Below are 19,761 nucleotides of genomic sequence, written 5' to 3' on the forward strand. Positions count from 1 at the left end.
ATAAGCCACACACACACACCTTCCCACCTTAACTAATGATTAATATTGATTCATATGAAGTCACTAACTCTCCCTTTCCTAAAAACTGCATTTGCTCCTCCACCACCATAAACAAACATTTTTCCGGACCAACAATTGTGTTTTTTGTATAAAACTCACCACAGCTGTTAGTGGCAGCGGTCACTACCTTAGATGACTCTGGAACAATCTAATGCAAGTTCTTACGATTTATATAATAATGTCCACCACACCAAATGTTGAATAAAACCACCTGGAAAAAACAAGGAAATCATGCCCTGGCCATGAAATATGGAGGTAACTCTCCAATCACTGTACCAATACCCCACATGCAGGCCTCAATCATCACTTCTGAGATGATACTCGGCAAAGAAATGGTTCTTTCAATGTTCTCTTCATAGGGACAAATAATCTGATCAGGATAGGGTGGTACAGGGAAATTAACTGAGTTGTATTCATAAGCAGCTAAAGTAATTAAAGCTATATGTGGGCCCAGATAAAGCAGAAAGGTGTGCAGCCCTGTTCCAAGCCCAACAGAAGATAAAATTTCCAAGCCTATCCAGTAGGCATACAAGAGAAATTGTTTCTCTATATGTTGCACACACTGTTGATGTGCTCCTTCAACATAATAAGTAGCTATAAGCACAGCAAGCAGCAGTAAAAAAGACACCACAATGCTTTGACGATGCCATAATTCTGAGGTCCACTCCTTCAAGATTACAAGGATTTCCAGAGAAAAATACTGCAAGGTAGTAAGTGGCTGTCTCTTCCTGATCCTTCCTCTTCTTTTCATTCATTGAAGAGGGACCTGAAATTCCCATTATGTTGTTCCTTGTTCACTGTTACATGTCTCTGGTCACAGTGTTTTTCATTCTCTGCCATTTCATAGATCAGTCTTGAGGAGCTGCCCCGACCCCAGCTTCTCCAGATCCTGGAAGTGGCTCCTGACTGACTCTCATACCCGCCACTGGGCTCCGGCCAACTGGAACCTGTATGCAATTTTCATTTTTTAAACGGGAAAAATAAAAAAGTATCCCTTAGATATTCTTACCAAAACAGAACCAATAGGATACTCTGAATCAGAAATTATCTATTGATTAGCAAATTTCTCTATTAATTAGTAGCTAGTATAGCCTTAATGAAATTACATTATTGGCCGGCGCCGTCGCTTAACAGGCTAATCCTCCGCCTTGCGGCACCAGCACACTGGGTTCTAGTCCCGGTCGGGGCGCCGGATTCTATCCCGGTTGCCCCTCTTCCAGGCCAGCTCTCTGCTATGGCCCGGGAGTGCAGTGGAGGATGGCCCAAGTGCTTGGGCCCTGCACCCCATGGGAGACCAGGAGAAGCACCTGGCTCCTGGCTTCCAATCAGCAAGATGCGCCGGCTGCAGCGGCCATTGGAGGGTGAACCAACGGCAAAAAGGAAAACCTTTCTCTCTTTCTCTCACTATCCACTCTGCCTGTCAAAAAAAAAAAAAAAAAGAAAAGAAAGAAAGAAATTACATTATTAAGACTAAGAATGAATTTCTTCCTGAAAACTTGAGGCTGAAGTCTTTCCTAATTTAATTCTACAGTTATCATGTAAAGCTTTCACTGAATTACAAAACTTTGTATGACCAAAGATTGCAAAACTTGGTCTCTCTTTCACCTGTATTATTATCTACTCCATAAATTCATAACCAAACTACACAATCCTCTGTACTGCAATCAGGAGACAAATAATAGTACATTTTTAATCTGGTAGCTTTATTTAGAACCTTAGAAAAGAAGACACTGAGAACATCCCAAGGAACTCTGGCAATTCCAAATGACATTAGGCATAGATATCAAAACACAGTAACTTCTTCTAAAAGACACCTTTTTTTGGTTATAATTCTTGTACAAAAACTTATGACTCACCAGAGCCTACAAGATCTTAACTAAGCTTACTCGGCACTCAAAGTTCTTCATGACTTAGTGCCAATCTACTGTTTCAATCATATGTGTACCACTCTCAGACACAATTCCTCCATTCTGGGCAGGATGGCCCCATAGTCATCTATCTATTCCTTCCAACATGTGTAATGCTCTTCTTGAATTATCTCAGCTTAAATCACCCCAACTCACTGTTTATTCAAAAGGCTTATCCTAAATCCAGGTTTTTCCTAAAACTGTTTGAAAACACACTGATTCTACCATTCTGTGAATGTATGTGCATGCACCATACAGCATGCATTTGTCATTACATATTATCTTATATTCTTGTTTATGCATTTATGAATAGCTCGTAAGTTTCTTGAGGGCAAATGCTGTCTCTCAGATGCTTTTTGAATCTCTGGGAATACATCAAGTAGTCAATAAAGATTTACAGGAAAAAAAGGATGCAAAAATTAACTTTAAATTACTTTAAATTTTATATGGATTTTAAGTTAATTCAACAAATTTCTAGAAAAGTTTGTTTCATACTTTGAGAAACTGAAGCAGAGGCACTAGATTGTGCTCCCTGAGATCTGCAGCTGTATCACATTCATCATTCATCATCTCCATAGCTGAATACAGGGCCTGACACATGGAAAACACTAGAACATTTAACTTGGGGCTGGCACTATGGCACAGTGGGTTAAGCCACCATTTGCACTACTGGCATCCCTGTGGGTACCAGTTCCAGTCCCAGCTGCTCCACTTCTGGTCCAGATCCCTGCTAATGTGACCAGGAAAACAGCAGAAGATGGCCCAAGTCCTTGGGCCCCTGCACCCATATGGGAGACCTGAGAGAAGCTCCTGGCTTAGGCCTGGCCCAGGCCTGGCCCAGCCCTGGCTGGTGTGGCCATTTGGAAAGTGAACCAGTGGATGGAAGATCAATCTCTCTCTGTCGCTCCCTCTCTTTCTCTGCAATGCTGACTTTCAAGTAAATAAATAAATCTTTAAAATAAAATTAAATAAAACATTTAACTCTTTTAACTAATTCATTTGTTTATTTATTTGAAAGGCAGAGTTTTAGAGAGAGAGCGAGAGAGAGGGATCTTTCATCCATTGGTTCATTCCCCAAATGGCCACACGGCTGGAGCTGTGCCAGGCCAAAGCCAGGAGTCAGGAGCTTCTTCCAGGTCTCCCATATGGGTGCAGGGGCCCAAGCACTTGGGCCATCTTCTACTACTTTCCCAAGCACATTAGCAGGGAGTTAGATGGGAAGTGGAACAGCCAGGACTTTAATGTCACAGGTGGTGGCTTTAACTGCTATGCCACAATGATGCTGGCCCCTAAATTTCACTTTCTAAAGTCACAAAATAAGAAATGGAAACCTGGATTTCTGCTGCAATCCTCCTAAGACTGCATTAGTATCATGAAATTTTCTTTTGATTTCTCATATTTGTTCACATATTCTCCCTGAATAGGCTACAAATATCACAAAGAAAAAAGCTGTGCTTTTTCTTCTTTACAATGCTCTCAAAGCAACTAGCACAGTGCTGAGTACCTGCATAGTAGGTAGGCAATATTTCCATTAAATTTCTTAAAAGCAACATTAGGGCAGCTCATATATCCTTATCTGCCCCATGTAAAAACATGCTCGTTACTCTTCCTATTGGGAAGATTTACTTTTCATCATCTTTGGCACAAATTCTGAAACGCTATCTGCTAAGTCCCATACCCCAGTAAATATGCATCCACAAGCAATTACGGAGACAGATAGCTTATGGGGAAGGGGCACTCTTTGGTCAGGTCCCATGCTGGTCTGTGGTTAGGGGAAAGGGAGAGTTGGGGGGTGTGGCCTTGTGATTAATCACTGCCCATACTGCTTAGGGGTATTTATCACAGCCCGCTGTCAGGTAAATCACTGGAAAAACACCTCTTCAGTAATTAATGTGAAGTGACGGATGGACAGCCCCTGGGCCCATTAATCAGGAACATCAGCAGCCTACTGAGATTATGAATGTCAGGATGCATAAACTGCCAGTGGATCAATAGGCCCAGGAATTCATCCAAGGCTCTCATTTCCGAAGCATCTCCGGTACATTAGGCTCCCTCAACCCCGCCCCCAATCTTAAGCGAAACGCAAGTCTTCAAAGCGCAGAAGCTAAGGTCTAAAGTGACCACTAGTAAGCGACCACGGCTAGAGAAGGTACCAAGATATGTGACATGAGCCGAAAGCACTATACTGATCCAGAGGGTCTCTCAGAAGGTTCAGTGTTCTGGAATAAACAGAAAGATAGTTAACGTGAAATTATTCAGAGCCTGATTATCCACTTCAGGGTTTACCTGGCTTCTCAATAATTCAATGTTTGCTACCTAAAAATCTAGATAAAAACTTTGGCTTAAGAACCAATCACTGAATTATTTTTTAATTTAGCTTAACCTTATCCCTCATTACCATGATGAATGAGGAATTACCAGCACAAGTACTTGCAGTATGGAAACATCAAAAGGATCTGCTCAACTTGTAGAACACTTTGGAATTGAAGAGAATTCCTGTCTACTTGTCATCCCAAGTTTAGCAGCATTTTATATGAGAAGTTAGGCAGGACTATGGCCTTATGTTGAATATACTCTAGGCTGGCAGTGATGGGAAGTTGACTGCACTTGCCGCCACATCCCGCCAAACCCCAGTGCTGTGCTTTGTGGCCAGACCCAGGCCAGGGCTGCAATTGTTGGTTAGAAAGTGTCTCAGAGTTACGGCTGCCTGTTCCGCTAAATCTCATTTCATCCTACTGATGGATAGATGGACAGATGGCTGCTTGGTGAAAGCAGCATTATCAGCCAGCTTCTATGGAGCCTCTGAATGATGGATAGCCCTCTTTTTACTTCCTCCAAACCACCATCGATCCAAGCCATATTTCAGCGGTCAGAAGCCCAGGAATATTAAGACACACAATCAGGTTAAGTTACTTGCAGTGTAAACCTCTAGAACAGAAATCCTAACACCTCTGCTTTGCTGTCAGGAGCTAGGCTAAAACTGTTACAGTTTCATTCTTTCTAGCACTAACACAATGAATTTCACCAACTCAAAGCCCAAAGGGAAGGACTGGGCTCCACTCCTAGCAGTACTTCAAAAGCTAGCTTGCCTGCCAAAGTTGTTACTCGCCAGTTCATTTCTGTGAAATGAACTCTACTGTAGTAGTAAAAAGATCTGTGAATACGTGTATCCAGTGAAGTGTGATATGATAAAATGATAAAAGTCAATGATAAAAAATACCAGCCGCAAATATGTGAGGAGACTTAGATATACAAGGTAACCTATTATCAACAAGGATGGGGCCGGCGTCATGACTCACTTGGTTAATCCTCTGCCTGTGGTGCCAGCATCCCATATGGGCGCCGGGCTCTAGTCCTGGTTGCTCCTCTTACAGTCCAGCTCTCTGCTGTGGCCCGGGAGGGCAGTGGAGGATGGCCCAAGTGCTTGGGCCCCTGCACCCGCGTGGGAGACCAGGAGGAAGCACCTGGCTCCCTGGCTTCGGATCGGTGTAGCTCCGGCCGTAGTGGCCATTTAGGGGTGAACAAACAGAAGGAAGACCTTTCTCTCTGACTCTCTCCCTCACTGTCTAGCTCTATCTGTCAAATAAAAAAACAAACAAACAAAAAAAAAACAAAAAACAAGGACAGATTAAATTTCTATCTTTTGTACATAATCCTAAAATGTTATTTCTATCTACTCTGCTTGACTGGCCTCTACTCTCTTGTATGTGTACATATCAAATAGTAAATACTAATCATTGCCACCTTTCACAAGCATATTTCTGTATCCATATGTTTTGTTACCTTCTAATCACTCATCTCAGCTTGTCTATTTAGACTCTATGTCTTTCTTTTTTCTTGCACTTTATCCTGAGCTCTCAGATAGCAACTCAAGACTTGTATAACTGGACCTTATATCAAGTTTATTTACTCTGGTATGACTAGAATAAATGGACTCTTATTCCAGCTCTACGAAGATTCCCACAACACATATGCCTTCTTTTTCCAAATTCACTTATTCTCAAATGACTTCTCTAAATGCTTCATTATCAACTAGACCTCAGATCAGCTTGGCCTGGCTCCTAATCTTGGTCCCTCTTGGCTGAATTACTGCCACTCTGAGCCAGCAGTCACAGAGCATTTGTTTGTATTTGTTTGTGAGGTTAGAAAAATGTCTCAATAGCATAGCAAATGTCTTTCTTTTTACTGTATAGTTTACAATGTCTACAGTTATGTTTCTATCAAAAAAAAATCCGCATATGCTGCTGTTCAAAGATACTACTTTATTAATTTTTCAAATTTAATACCTCAATTTTTCAAATAAGGATAAAAAGTTATAATGTCCACAGTTACATATATTTACTGGCAAAGCAAGACTGAAACTTAGGTTGTAATCACAAGCAGTATGTCATTCTACTATATTCCTATTTCTCAAATAGTTCCCTTTTATCCTTCAAATTTCAAAGAGTGGGAGTAATGAGGTTGAGTTTTGTCTCTGTGTCTATGTATTTGGGGAAAAGAAGATGGACACAAATTATTAAATCTGGTCACCTATACTACTGTGCTTTCAATTAATGATACCCATAGGTCACCTTCAAGCTATTCACTGCTTTAAAGAACAAAATTAAACAAGTCCCTAACAACTAAAAACCTCTACTCTTCTTTTAAATATTTATCCCACTCCTAGCCAATAGATTAAAAAGGAAAAAAATCAGAAAGATATTATGTAAGTATGCAAGTATAATCAGAGAATAAGACACTCTATGACTTAACCAGCTTAACCATAAATGATAGATGAATAATAAGCCGTCTTTATTTCCAAGAATGCCACATTCTGGTCAAATACAGAGCACAAGCTAACTGACTAGACTTCACCCTCTGGTGGCCAAAATGTGTCATTACTGCATTTCCTGATTTCTAAGCTGCCTCTGTACTGATCTTTTTTTTTTTTTTTTTTTTGTATTTTTGACAGGCAGAGTGGACAGTGAGAGAGCGATCCGATGGCAGGAGCCAGGTGCTTCTCCTGGTCTCCAATGGGGTGCAGGGCCCAAGTACTTGGGCCATCCTCCACTGCACTCCCTGGCCACAGCAGAGAGCTGGCCTGGAAGAGGGGCAACCGGGACAGAATCCGGTGCCCCAACCGGGACTAGAACCCGGTGTGCCGGCGCCACTAGGCGGAGGATTAGCCTATTGAGCCGTGGCGCCGGCCCTGTACTGATCTTAAAACTGAGAGAATCCTAGAAAATCATGTTGTGTAACTTCATCTTTTTTTTTTTTTTTTTTTTTTGACAGGCAGAGTGGATAGTGAGAGACAGAGAGAAAGGTCTTCCTTTTTGCCATTGGTTCACCCTCCAATGGCCGCTGCGGCCGGCGCATCTCGCTGATCCGAAGCCAGGAGCCAGGTGCTTCTCTTGGTCTCCCACACAGGTGCAGGGCCCAAGCACTTGGGCCATCCTCCACTGCACTCCCGGGCCATAGCAGAGAGCTGGCCTGGAAGAGGGGCAACCGGGATAGAATCCGGCGCCCCGACCGGGACTAGAACCCAGTGTGCTGGCGCCGCAAGGCGGAGGATTAGCCTGTTAAGCCACAGCGCCGGCCTAGTAACTTCATCTTAAAGATGAGAAAACTGGCTGAGGAACTTATTTAAGACTTACAGCTATTTGAGTGCAACTCAGATTAGAACCCAGATCACCTATCAATTAAAACAATAGTTTTATCACCATCACAGCTGTTTTATAGGACATATAAGAAGTAAAATTTAATCAAAGTTAATCATGCTGCAAAAATGATCATACAATACATACCAAATCCAAATATATTATCCACATTAATGTTCATCTCCATTAGTGTAAGTAATCAGGATAACTTTCCCATCCCATTCCCACAAAAATGTGCCTCACACACTGGACAAGCACTTCACTACAATTATTTTTATTTATTTATTTTTTTTTTGACAGGTAGAGTTAGACAGTGAAAGAGAGAGACGGAGAGAAAGGTCCTCCTTCCGTTGGTTCACCCCCCAAATGGCCGCTATGGCCAGCGTGCTGCACCAATCCGAAGCCAGGAGCCAGGTGCTTCTTCCTGGTCTCCCATGCAGGTGCAGGGCCCAATTACTTGGGCCATCCTCAACTGCCTTCCCAGGTCACAGCAGAGAGCTGGACTGTAAGAGGAGCAACCAGGACAGAACTGGCGCTCCAATCGGAACTAGAACCTGGAGTGCCGGCGCCGCAGGCAGAGGATTAGTCTAGTGAGCCGTGGCACCGGCCTACAATTATTCTTAGCACCAGAAAAAAACCCATTTATCCTAAGAATTCAAAGAAGAGGGCACTTAACTAAGGAAAAATAACTTACATGAAGTAGTAAGAAATAACAATTCTTTGAGGCCTTATTTCCACATACTCCCTAAATTCCAGAAAAGGCTGATTTGCATTAAGCAAATACATTTTAATCAATTTCTTATTTTATTTATTTTATTTGAAAGTCAGAGTGAGAGAGAAAAAGAGAGACAGACAGATGGATCTTTTATTTATCGGTTGACATGCCAAATGTTCCCAGCAGCCAGGCCAGACCAGGCCAATGTCAGGAACTCCAACTGGGTGTCCCCACATGGGTGGTAGGAACTCAAGTACTTGAGCCATCATCTGCTGTCTCCCAGGGTGTGCATTAGCAGGAAGCTGGATCAGAAGCAGATGCAGGACTCTATCCCAGGCATTCCAATATAGGACGTAGGCATCTCAAGTGGAGGCATACCCTGCTGTACCACCACACCTGTCCCATGAATCAATTTTTACACTCATTTGCAAAGCTATCTTAAATCAACACAAAAATCCTTATATTCCATTTAAAAAGTCTTTTTATAGTTTCTATTTTGGTTATAAAAGAATGATCAAGTCATGCTTAAGAATAAAACAAAGACATATTTTTCAAAATCTGCTGCTGCGAACCATGTCTAATTATGTTTTCCGCTTCATTAAGGCTTAGGCACTACAAGCAAAAATGAAGTAGTGGTAGAGCGGCAGCATTAGAGGAAGAAAGTCAGCTACCATTTAATGGGTGCTTACACAGAGGATGGCCCAGGTCCTTGGGCCCCTGTACCCATGTGGAAGACCCAGGTGGAAGCCTGGGCTCCTGATTTCTGCCTGGCCCAGGCCCGGCCAGCCGTTGAGGCCACTGGGGGGATGAACTAGTGGATGGAAGACATCTCTCTTTAGCTCTCCCTCTCTCCCCCATAACCCTGCCTTTCAAATAAATAAATAATCTTTTTTTTTTTTTAAATGAGTGCTTTTTAAAAAAATGACATACTATATGTGTATGTCACAGAGATTGTGCTAAATGTTCTATATATGTTATTTCATTTGATGCTAATTACCATACTAAGAAGTAGCTATTAGTAGTCCAATTTTATAGATGAGAAATCTGGATCTTAAATTACTCAAGATCACACAGCTTATAAGTACTGGTTAGGATTTCAAAATCCATGTACTTAATTACTAGACTGCATGGTGTACAGCAGGATGATCTGTCTCATAATAATGCATTAATTTCATAAATGTTAATGATTTTTTTAGAATCTATATAAATGCACAGCAAGCAAAGAAAGTTCAAAGACTTCTGCAGTAAATTAAAAGAACTTTAATGTTTTCATGGCATGCCTACATCCAGCAACCTTCCATACTTAAAAATGCTGACAATAATATTGTCTCTGAAACTTCCTCATTCACCTTGTCTCACCCTCAAAGCCATATGGTAAAAAATCTCACCAGGTGTCAGGAGAGGAGGAACTCTCTCTCTGCTATTCCCCATAAGAATAATCTCTATATTTCTTCCCTCCAGTTCCCCCAAGCATTTGAAAACGTTATCTTTCTCGACTTCCCCTTTTCCAGAGGGGAACTGGTAACACAGTTCTTAGACTGAAGGAAGAAGCTTCACATAGAGTGTAGAGTCCACTTTCATATTTGAGTCTAAAACAGAAGAATCCTGTACATCAAACACCAAGTGCAGATGGTATTTTCAGATGTATTCTTAAACAGAATATAATAGTTAAGCATTTTACAATTCCTCTGTATTGGACATTCATGGCGTTTGTTCCTCTGCATGCAGTTGGACAAAGAATATAGCTTGCACAATGAAAAGAAATATTTCAGGAAATATCTGAGTATCAAGACCATGAAAAATACAGGAAACATAATTCCAGCAGGATCTTGGGGGTCCCAAAGCACATGAACTATGGCATGAGAAGGTTTTTCTCACAACATACACACAGTTCACGCCCCAAACTTATTTTACACTTCACTGGCTACAGTTGCCATGCATCAGCACCTACTATTTCACACTTTATAGGCTGGCAAACAGGCTGCAGCTTAGTCTCTTTCACACTCCACTGGCGTGGTAGCTCCATGGCTCACCAACTTAACTGTTCAAAGTTTAATGTCAGTACCTATTATTGACCACCTCAAAAGGCAGTCAGGTAAAAGCTTTTAATATGACTGAACAACAGCAATAATAATAGGAAGGTGGAGAGAAAAGTTTGCGTCCTACTCCGCATATATATCTGGTGGTGAGGGCAGGGAATTTTTTTTTTTTTTTTAATCTCTCTTAAAATGTCTTTTGCCCTCACTATTTATATGGAGGTTGGTTTTGGTTTATGGAGTTTCTTCAAGTTAGTTCCTATCCTGAGTCTATCCTGAGTTAAACTAACATTCTATAGCTGACAATAAAGGAGCTCAAATGGAGAAAGCTTTGGGAGATATATTTCAGCCTTGACATGCATTAAATTTGATCTCTTTTTTTCCCTCTTTAGATTTTACAGACTAAGGCTAATAAACCACTGAGTAAATTTTAAAAGCAAAGGCCACTAGATTTAATCAGCACTACTGTCTTACAGGGTATCTTATTTGATACAACATTAATTGGTAGCTATTATTAAACCAATGAAAAATCTGAAACATAAGTTACTTATGATCCCAGCCCACAAACAAGTGTTAGTTAGGATTTTAAAATCCCTGTACTTAATTATACTAGATTGGCATATAAATCTTCTAAGAGTTGTGACGGCAAAGCATATCATAGTTTAATTTTAAAAACACCAAAGTGCAATAGCAACAAAACTGAGTAACTGTAAATGAGGTGGAATTTGTTTGCTAGTTAGTTCTATATCTCCTCTTCCTTGTAAGTATGCTTCCAAATGTGAAAGTCAAAAGTGCCAGGTTAAAAAAAAAAAAGAGAGAGAGAAATCAAAAGAAGGAGGTTTCACTTTAAAGCAGTCACAGAAAGCATTAGCAAGTTAACAAATAAGAGTATTTCAAGAATAACAAGTAACTGCCTTGAAATATAATGACATTTTCAGAGCAATGCTACTTTAAAGATCAGAAAGTCTGTACAGAGGGCTTTCAAAGAATAATTTACTGAATAATCTTGGTACTGGTACTTAAATTGTATTATTATTCTTATGACACAAAAACAAAGATAAATGTTAAAGCAGGGGCCAGAGCTGTGGTGTAGTGGGTAAAGCCAACACCTGCAGCGCCAGCATCCCATATGAGTGCTGATGGGAGAATCAGCTACTCTACTTCAGATTCAGCTCCCTGCTAATGTTCATGGAAAAGCAGTAAGATGCCCCAAATACTTGGGCCCCTGTACCTAAATGGGAGACCCAGATGAAGCTCCTGGCTTCTTCTCGGCTCGGCCCGGCCCAGCCCAGCCATTTGGGGAGTGAACCAGGGGATTGAAGATCTCTCTCTGTCTCTCCTCCTCTCTATAATTGTGCCTTTCAAATAAATAAATGAATTAAAAAAAAAAAAAAGGCAGGTAAAAGCTAATAATAGATAATGGTATTTCATCATCAACAAATATTTATTAAGTATACGTACTATACTGAGATCTCTGCTGGAGTAATAGAGATGATAAAGGAGGACTATAAGAAATAACATGTTTTAAAACAAAACATAAATGAATTCATAACTCCACCTTACAATGTCTCTACCTAACTGGAAAAATAGTAAATGGGGCTGGCATTGTGGCACAGCAGGTTATGCCACTGCCTGCAACACCAGTATTCCATAAAGTATTGTTTCAAGTCCTGACTGCTCCACTTCCAATTCAGCACCCTGCTAATGCACCTGGGAAAGCAGCAGAAGATGGCCCAAGTGCTTGGGCTCCTGGCTTCGGCCTGGCCCATTTGAGGCATGAACCAGCAAATGGAAGATCTCTTTCTCTCTGTCCCCCTCTCTCTCTGTACCTCTGCCTTTCAAACAAATAGATAAATCTTTTTTTTTTTTTTTTTGGGGGGGGGGGACAGGCAGTTAGTGAGAGAGAAAGACAGAGACAGAGTTATAGACAGTGAGAGAAAGACAGAGAGAAAGGTCTTCCTTCCATTGGTTCACTCCTCAAATGGCTGCCACGGCCAGCGCTGCGCCGATCCGAAGCCAGGAGCCAGGTGCTTCCTCCTGGTCTCCCATGCAGGTGCAGGGCCCAAGCACTTGGGCCATCCTCCACTGCCTTCCTGGGCCACAACAGAGAGCTGGACTGGAAGGGGGCAGCTGGAGGATTAGCCAAGTGAGCTGCGGCGCCGGCTAAATAGATAAATCTTTAAAAGAAAAATTGGAAAGATAGTTTCTAAAAAAAGTTATTCTACAGGAATATATCATTGCCAAATAAAGATAAAACAGTTAAAGATAGAAACCCAGAAGAAGAGAGATATCACCAAGAACCTGGAATGGTTGAGAAAAATATAAAGTGGTAGAAGCAGAGGTAGGCCTTTCAAGTTGCTATTCAGGCACAGAATTTAGGGGAGACATTCCAAGTAGAAGGAATGAATATGTATCTGTGAAGAGACGGTAAGCCAAAAGCAAAGTGTTATTTTGGAGACAGTTATAGAAACTTAGTCAATTGAGTAGCTTACAAACAGAAATTTCTCACAGTTCTGGCAGCTGGAAGTCCAAGATCAGGGCGCCAGCATGGCCAGGTTTTGGTAACAGCCCTCTTCTGGGATGCACATGGCTGTTTTCTGATGGATCCTCACATGGCAGAAAGAGAACAAGCTAGATCCTTGGCCTCTTTTTAATGAGAATTCTGCCTTCATGACTAAATTACTTGTTGAAGTAATGCTTAATCAAATGGTATCAATGACCAAGTAGTAACATATTTAACCAGAAACAGAATCAACAAGGAGGAATGGGCTCTAAAACAATGTATCCCAACTCTAATCCCATATTTAGAATTATACTTAGGGAAGCAATCAAATCTAATAACAGGTTAAAAATCTGTTATCTGGGCCGGCGCCATGGCTCAATAGGCTAATCCTCCGCCTGCGGTGCCGGCACAACGGGTTCTAGTCCCAGTCGCTCCTCTTCCTGTCCAGCTCTCTGCTGTGGCCCGGGAGTGTAGTGGAGGATGGCCCAAGTTCTTGGGCCCTGCACCCGCATGGGAGACCAGGAGAAGCACCTGGCTCTTGGCTTCAGATCAGCGCGGTGGTGTGCCAGCTGCAGTGGCCATTGAGGGGTGAACCAACGGCAAAGGAAGACCTTTCTCTCTGTCTCTCTCTCTCACTGTCCACTCTGCCTGTCAGAAAAAAAAAAAAAAAAAAAAAAAAGAATCTGTTATCTGAACTGTTTGGGAACAGAAGTACTTCAGAGTCTGGAGCTTTTTTTTGGATTTTAGAATTTTATAATTTATAATTATAATTTATAATTTTATAATTTGAGCATCCCAGTCCAAAATTTCTAATTAGGGATGCCCAATCTACACTTTATATAACCATTCTCATAATCAAGGAAAGAATGATAACTGTGCACATTAAATTCTCCACAATTTAAATGATATCCAGATATTCATACACTAATGTTTCACAAAAAAATGCTTCAGTTAGCCATGTGTTTCCGAGATAATATCAACTAGCATATACATAAAATCAAATAAATACAGGTCGGCACTATGCCTAGCAGTTCATATCAGTGTCCCAAATCAGTGTCCCTGGGTTTAATACCTGGCTCCTGACTCCAGCTTCCTACTAATACAGATGCCAGGAGGCAGTGATGATGGTGCAACTATTTTTCTTTTTTAAAAAAGATTTATTTATTTATTTGAAAGGCAGAATTACATATATAAGTTACAGAGAGGCAGAGGCAGAGAGAGAAAGAGAGAGAGGTCTTCCATCCCATGGTTCACTCCCCAGATGGCCGCAATGGCCAGACCTGCGCTAATCTGAAGCCAGGAGCCAGGAGCCAGGAGCTTCTTCCAGGTCTCCCACATGGGTGCAGGGGCCCAAGGACTTGGGCCATCTTCTACTGCTTTCCCAGGCCATAGCAGAGAACTGGACTGGAAGTGGAGCAGTTGGGACTCAGACCAGCACCCATCAGCACCCATATGGGATGCCGGCACTGCAGGCAATGCCTTTATCCACTACACCACAGCCCCGGCCCTTCAAGCAGCTATTTTTCTAACACATAGAAGACCTAGATTAAGCTCCCTGTTCCCAGCTTCAAATCAGCCCAGTCACGGCCTTTTGGGGGCAGGATCCAGAGGATTCAGACTCTGTCTTTCAAATAAGTTTCTTTCTTAAAATCAAATAAATAAATAAGATACATGTACTTGAGATAAAGATTCAGTCATTTTGTATCTGCAACAATTCCCAGAAAAGACAATCTGTCTTCCCATTACCTGTACCTATAATGTGTTATTTCCTGGCATAAAGTGTTACTTCTAGTCTCCTCAAAATTTTAAATTCCATTCAATCCATGCACTTATCAATACAACATCTATGATCAATATATCTATTATCAATATAACATCTATCAATATAACATCCTAAGGTTTTGATAACTGAAAGTTACATCCTAAAAGGAAAAGTGAAATACTTTACACTACCACTGCTCTGTTCTTCCTTCATTACTTCCCCTCCTCATTGCCTTTTTAACACACAACTACCTTACTCTGCTGTCCTATCTTCCCCAACTGTTGTCCAACAATTCACAGGCTGTCACAGATTGTCAGCACTGCGTTTGGGGACTTGAGAAGTACTCTTGTGGGACAACACAGTGTGTTAATACTACATTTTCCCAGACACAATGTCACTCTTTATAGCTAGTTGCAAATGAGTTTCTTCTTAAAAAAAAAAAAATACTACTAATAATAAGACTGGTAGATACAAGGAGATTTTAAATAACCAAGATTAAAACTTTGGTTTGCTCTGAGATCTAGGCCATTTCAAACAGCACAATGAAATCCCTTGCTTCTAGTCTTATGAATTTACCCAGATACAAAGTTATGTTAAAAAATGAAATTAAAAGATCAATTTATTTTGATACAAGAAAGTTTTTAAATCCATGCCTATTTTTTTCATAATATGCACTTTCCATAAACTTTATGAAGATACTTTGGACACTTGCAACAAATGAAAATACATAAGGACAAGGTTGCAGCACTATCTGTATATGTGACAGTGTAAGAGCACAAAAAAGTATCTGCAGTATGCTACCTTTGTGTAAGAAAGAAGGGAAAATTAGAAAACATACATGTATCTTCTCAATTCTAAAGGGAAGAAACACAAAGAAAGGATAATTAATATTATAATGAGATTGGTAACAGGATAGATGGACATAGGGTGAAAAGAATGAAGACATGGGTGACACTTCTGGGGAGGGGGCAGAGAAAGTGTATATATTTGTGAAATTCTTACTTTTTGGGATCACCATAATGTTTTATGTACCCTAGATTAAATAAAATTGATTAAGATGAAGAGAAAAACATAGACTACAAATAAAAACAAGTGAACTGCATTTTATTTCAAAAGAGTAATATAAACTTCAGGAAAAGGAGGAAATATCTGAGAAAGAAAATTAATCCAAGCAACTTTTGAGCATGGATTTTATGTCAGTGCAGTGCAACAGAAATATAATGAAAACCACATATATCATTTAATATTTTCTAGGAGCCACATTAAAAGAGTAAAATTAGGGGCCGGCACTGTGGAGAACCAGGTAAAGCCGCCACATGCAGCACCCAGGTGCTTTAGCATCCCAAATGGGTGCCGGTTTGAGTTCTGGATGCTCCACTTCTGATCTAGTTCTCTGCTATGGCCTGGGAAAGCAGTGGAAGATGGCCCAAGTGCTTGGGCCCCTGCACCCATGTGGGAGACATGGAAGAAACTCCTGGCTTCAGAATGGCTCAGCCCTGGCCGTTGTGGCCATCTGGGGAATAAGTCAGAGGATGGAAGACGTCTCTCTCTCTCTCTCTTTCTCTCTGCCTCTGCCTTTCCCTCTCTGTAACTCTTTCAAATAAATAAAATAAATCTTTTTTAAAAAATGGTAAAATTAGAGACCAACGCTGTGGCATAGCAGGTAAAGTGGCTACCAGCAGTGCCGGCATCCTATATGGGTGCCAGTTTGAGCCCTGGTTGCTACACTTCCAATCCAGATCACTGCTATGACCTGGGAAAGCAGAAGATGGCCCAAGTCCTTGGGCCCCTGCACCCACGTGGGAGACCCGGAAGAAGTTCCTCCTCCTGGCTTCAGATCGGCACTGCTCCGTCCACTGCAGCCATCTGGGGAATAAACCAGTGGATGGAAGACACCTCTCTCTCTCTCTGCCTCTGCCTCTCTGCCTTTCAAATAAATAAATAAATCATTAAAAAATAAATATAAATGGTAAAATTAGTTTTATATTTTTATACATCTAAAATATTTTAACACAAAATCAAAATAAAATACTATAAACTATTAATGAGATTTCAAATTTTTATAGTAAGTTTTCAAAATCCAATGTACATTTTACAGTTAAAATATATCTTAATTCACATAGTGAGCAGACATCCTACTGGGTAGTTGAAATTTAGATTATACGCCCTTTGGCTAGCAGGAGTGGGGAACATCTGGCCCAAAGGCCCTGTAGGGCCTGTGAAATCATTTGGCCTGGACATGCCAAGGCAACTGCAGGCAGGACTCAAAATTCAATAAATCTTTAGCAGGCTAATTTTAAGTTGATAATTTTGTATGGCCTGCAAATTATGTTATAAATATCTAAATGGCACTTAGCAGAAAAAAGGTTCCCTACCTCTGGGCTAGGGAAAAAAACTACAAACACACACTACTGTATTTACAATGTGTGTTTTAAATGGTAGGATGAGTTAGCAATTTTCAAACTATTTGCTGTTATTCTAGGATTAAATCAATAAGCAAAAAACATGAGTAATGGGACCAGGTTTATCACTGTTCTAAAACAGTATAAAACGCAGAAAGAATAAACTCTGTACTACTGAATCATACTTACAGGTATCAGTATAAACTCACTGCTTTGACTAGATAAAGTTCTATGACTGTGTGTATGCATAGGCACACACCTACATATCACATGTCTCTATTCCTAGGTATCTGCTGAGAGGGTTTAGAAGCAATGATACTAATGACAACTAAGATATATGGAGTACAGATCTTAGCTCACAAAGTCATTCTCTACTGAAAGGAACCAGGTCTCCTTGAAGAAAATACTCATTCCAGGGCTGGGGCTCGGAAAGTACGAGATGAGCCAAGAATGCCTTTTTCTGGTAAAAAGTCTGGAAGGGCCTAAAGAATGACAGAGGCATGTCAAAAGGAGACAGGAACCAGTCTGAAGGGGCTTCCACTGCCCAAATTTGGGACAACATCAAAACCAAGTATTATTATAAATAACACCAATGGATACTAAAATTAGTGAGTGAGAGCCAGTGCTGTGGCACAGCGGGTTAAGCCGCAGCATGCAGCACCAGCATTCCATTTAGGCACCAGTTTGAGTCCGAATCCTCTACTTCTGATCCAGCTCCCTGCTAAAGTGCCTGCAAAAGCAGCAGAAGATGGCCCAAGAACTTGGGCCCCTGCCACTCATGTGAGAGACATGAACAAAGTTTCAGGCTCCTGGCTTTGTCCTGGCCTAGCACTGACTATTGCAGTCATCTGGCGAGTGAACCAACAGATGGAAGCACTCTCTCTCTGTCTCTCTCCCTCTCCGTAACTTTGCCCAATAAATAAATAAATAAATAAATAAATAAATAAATCTTTTAAAAAAAATAAAATAAAATTACTGAGTGAAAGTTCAAGGTATAACAAGGTATTTATAAAGTCTCTAAGTGTTTTTTTCATAAGACACTTTAAAATTATAAATGTAATGTGAATTAACAAAGGGCATGTAAAGCTACTGAGCTGTACACTTAAAAATAGTTAAAACAGAAAAACAAATTTTGTTATACATATTTTACCACAAAAATAATTACAAAAGGAAAAACAGTAACTTTACAATAGAAAGCCCGGCAGACACTACCTTAAAGTGATCTAAGATCACATTACATATTTCAACATGTTGTGCCTCTTTATATATGTATATAAATGAATATATATATATATATGAAGCACAACACTTACTCTGGCCAAAAATGGATGAACTGAATCTACTCATGAGAAAATATAAACCCAAGTTGAAGGCATTCTACAAAATAGCCTGTATCTTCAAAACTGAGGAACTGTTCCAGATTCTAGGAAACTAAACAGACATGATGACTGAATATATTCTAGAATTCTATTGTATACTGGGATATTGAGTAGATTATATTAAATCAATACTAATTTCATGATTTTGGCAACTGTACTATAGGTATGTAAAAGAATGTCCTTGTTTTTAGAAAGTATACATTTAAAATATTCAAATATAGGGGCCAGTGTTGTGGTATAGTGGGATAAGCCACTACTTATAACACCAGTAGTGCAGGTTTAATTCCCAGCTGTTTTGTTTCTTTTTTCTTTTTTAAATTTTTATTTATTTTTTATTTTTTTGACAGGCAGAGTGGACAGTGCGAGAGAGAGAGAGAGAGACAGAGAGAAAGGTCTTCCTTTGCCGTTGGTTCACCCTCCAATGGCCACCGCAGCCAGCGCGCTGCGGCCGGCGCACCGCGCTGATCCGATGACAGGAGCCAGGTGCTTCTCCCGGTCTCCCATGCGGTGCAAGCTGTTTTGTTTCAATTAAAGCTCCCTGCTAATGCACCTGGGAAGGCAGCAGATGATGGCCCAAGGGCCTCTCATATCAGGGACCAGGATGGAGTTCTTGGTTCTGGCTTTAGCCTGGCCCAGCCCTACTGCGGCCATCTGGGGAATGAACCAGCATATGAAAGAGCTCTTTTTCTATCTCTCTGTCATTCTACCTTTCAAATAAATATATAAAATATTTTTTAAAATTGTATTTAAATATAAAGAGGAAGAAAGTATACAGCTTCTCAAAAGATATATACAGCTATATATTGAGAAAAAGAAAATACAGTAAAAATGTTAATATTTGGGGTTCTGAACTTATTGTACCATTCACAGAACTTGTCTGTGGTCTTAAATAATGTCAACATAACTTAAACAGCAAAAAAAGTCAAAAAGATGTAAGCATAGTGCCTGGCACATTCTCTACAATTAATGATAGTTGGTAGATGTTGTTTGTAAGACTATAATCTCTAGAATTCTATGTGAAAAAAAAAATCCTTCTTACTGAAGAAATATATACATTTATGGTGAAAAAATGGGGAGCAAAATCATACATTCCACGTAAATATACATGCACAAATACATAGCTAAATGCAGAGAAAAAGACTAGAAACTATAGTAAACTGTTAACAGTGGTCAGTTCTGAGTAGTGGAATTAAAATGATCCTTATTTTCATCCTTATGATTATCAATTTTTTTTAGTCTCCTTATAATGAAGATGAAAGATTTCTGGGTTTTCAAAAAAAATATTTTTAAAAAATAAAGGGACAGCTCACAAAGTTCTGACATCCTTCCTTTCCCACAGCAGTGCCCTCTCTGCACAGCTA

The 19,761-nt window shown here is 40.4% G+C and overlaps 1 protein-coding gene and 1 pseudogene across 5 annotated transcripts in view; both read right to left on the reverse strand.

Annotated features, from left to right (window-relative positions):
* R3HCC1L (R3H domain and coiled-coil containing 1 like) overlaps nt 1–19,761 on the reverse strand; it is a 96,347-nt gene that overhangs the window by 56,156 nt on the left and 20,430 nt on the right. Inside the window, exon 1 of one of the 5 annotated variants that reach the window (XM_062215111.1) lies at nt 13,389–13,491. The exons of 3 other annotated variants lie outside the window; for them this stretch is intronic. The gene's annotated coding sequence lies outside the window, so the exon portion shown is untranslated. Of the gene's footprint in view, nt 1–7,750; nt 7,827–13,388; nt 13,492–19,761 lie in introns of those variants that run through there. One more of the 5 variants, XM_062215113.1, reaches the window with a different exon arrangement.
* LOC133776262 (vacuole membrane protein 1-like) lies at nt 198–996 on the reverse strand (annotated as a pseudogene).

Source organism: Lepus europaeus, chromosome 17 (assembly GCF_033115175.1).
Source record: "Lepus europaeus isolate LE1 chromosome 17, mLepTim1.pri, whole genome shotgun sequence".
NCBI classification, from domain to species: Eukaryota; Metazoa; Chordata; class Mammalia; order Lagomorpha; family Leporidae; genus Lepus; species Lepus europaeus.